Source organism: Aristolochia californica, unplaced genomic scaffold (genome assembly GCF_029961685.1).
Source record: "Aristolochia californica isolate CCGP_79_NKW_82.1479 unplaced genomic scaffold, dmAriCali1.0.hap1 SCAF_9, whole genome shotgun sequence".
Lineage (NCBI taxonomy): Eukaryota > Viridiplantae > Streptophyta > Magnoliopsida > Piperales > Aristolochiaceae > Aristolochia > Aristolochia californica.
This window is the reverse complement of record NW_027182290.1, coordinates 28,435,141-28,437,772: the sequence shown is the minus strand read 5'-3', so window position 1 is coordinate 28,437,772 and position 2,632 is coordinate 28,435,141.

The following is a 2,632-nucleotide window of genomic DNA, read 5'->3' as shown; positions in this document are numbered from 1 at the left end:
ATCTTTCTTAGATACAGGAGAAAAATTTTCCTTGTAATCGATTCCTTCTTTCTAAGTGAATCCCTTAGCAACGAGTCTTGCCTTGTATCGCTCAATGTTGCCTAATGAGTCTTTCTTTGTTTTAAAGACCCATTTACATCCAATGGCTTTAAATCCATTAGGCAACTCAACAAGATCCCAGACTTCATTACTCTTCATAGAATTCATCTCTTCCTTCATGGCATTGTACCATAATTCTGATTCTTTGCAACTCATGGCTTCTGAAAAAAACATGGGATCATTTGCGGTTCCAATGTCAGATTCTTGCAGATACACTATATAATCATCAGGAATTGCTGATCTCCTGAGTCTAGTAGATCTTCTTAATGTAGAACCATCATTTTCCTGAGAAGTATGTCGTTCAACTAGTTGTTCAAAAGTGCTTGGCAACTCTTGAAGAACTTGATCTACTGGAATGTTGTCAGCAATTTATGGAACTTCAATGATTGGTTGTTCAACACCAGTTTGTACTTGAGGGGTGCGGTGAACAATAACCAATCTATCACTTGAGGTAGAAGGTTGAGATTCTGAATAATCCTTCTCAAAAACTATGTTCCGAGTTGGATTCCTCCCACTGATCAAGTCATGTTCAAGAAATTTTGCATTTCTTGATTCTACTATCCTAGTGTTGTGAGATGGACAATAAAATCTGTAACCTTTAGACCTTTCAGCATATCCAATGAAATACCCACTAATGGTCCTTGGGTCCAACTTCTTCTCTTGTGGATTATAAATTCTCACTTCAGACGGGCATCCCCAAACGCGCATATGTTGCAAACTCGGTTTCCAACCTTTCCATAATTCAAATGGCGTTTTTGGAACAACCTTGGTTGGAACTCGGTTTAATATATACACTGCCGTCTTAAGTGCTTCAAGCCACAAGGATCTAGGAAGATTGGAGTTGCTAAGCATACTCCGCACCATGCCTAATAATGTTCGATTTCTTCTTTCTGCTACACCATTTTGGTCCGGAGAACCAGGCATGGTATATTGGGCAACAATCTCATGTTCCTGAAGAAACTTTGCAAATGGCCCAGGTGCTTGTCCATTCTCAGTGTATCTACCATAGTATTCTCCACCTCTATCTGATCTCATGATCTTAATTTGCTTACCGCATTGTGTCTCTACTTCAGCCTTAAAGAGCTTAAAGGCATCTAAAGCTTCATACTTGTTATAAAGCATGTAGAGATACATGTATCGTGAGGAATCATCTATAAAAGAGATGAAGTATTTCTGACCATGTGAGTCCATGTCTGGACTACATATATCAGTATGTATGATCTCTAATATGGTTGAACTCCTATTGGCACCTTTCTTTGACTTGTTAGTCTGCTTTCCCTTTATGCAGTCTACACAAGTCTCAAAATCAGTAAAATCCAGAGTATTAAGTACCCCTTCATTCACTAATCTTTTAATTCTATCTATGGAGATATGACCTAATCTTCGGTGCCATAATGTAGAGGAATCCTCATTAATAACACTTCTTTGATTACCAATGTGAACATGCATTGAACCGTAAGTGGCATTGTTTTGTAAATTAATGCTATAAAGACCATCAGACAATGTACCATTCCCAACACAATCAGACTTATAATATAAACTGAAAGATGAGTCTGAAAAGTTAAAAGAATATCCATAAGGTACAAGCCTTGAAAGTGAAATCAAGTTTCTGGAGAAACTTGGAACATAAAAGGTCTTTTCTAATTTTAAAACAAAGCCACTACTTAAAGTTAAATAGCAAGTTCCTATAGCTTCCACATGTGAGCTCATCTGATCTCCTGAGAAAATGTGATGCTCACTTCCCACTGGTTTCCTTAGGTTTTGCAAACCCTGCAAAGAATTCGAGATGTGGATTGTTGATCCAGAATCAATCCACCAAGTGTAATTATTGACATTAACCATATTAGATTCATAACAAACAAATGAGGTTGGTGTACCTTTGTCAGCAAGCCATTTCTGAAACTTGGCACATTCCTTCTTCATGTGTCCCTTCTTTTTACAGAAAAAAACACTTGGAATCTTTCTTAATACCAGCTTGGGGGAATATTTTACCCTTCCCTTTTTGTTTGGCTTGATACTTGCCCTTTCCATGTGTTGCCATCATGACATTTTCTCCTTGTTCCATCACCAGTCTCCCTTCCTCTTGAACACACATGGTCAAAAGTTCATTAACTGACCATTTATCTTTATGTGTGTTGTACGAGATTTTGAAGGGTCCATATTGGTGCGGAAGGGAATTCAGAATGTAATGCACCACGAAAGATTCTGACATATCAACCTCAAGATTTTTTAATTGAGCCGTAATATCCCTCATTTGCATGATGTGCTCACGCACACCTCTCATACTGGTGTGCTTTAGGGATGAGAATTTCATGATTAGGGTGCTTGCTAATGCCTTATCTGAAGTGACAAATTGAACATCAATGGCTTTCAGCAAGTCTTTGACATTTTCATACTGCTCAACAGAACCACGAATACCAGCAGCAATTTTAGTCTTAATGAACATTACACTGAGGCGATTAGATCGCTCCCATCGTTCATAAAGTGTAATTGCAGCTGCAGTGCTGGTATCAGTAATGACGGGTGGTTCGTC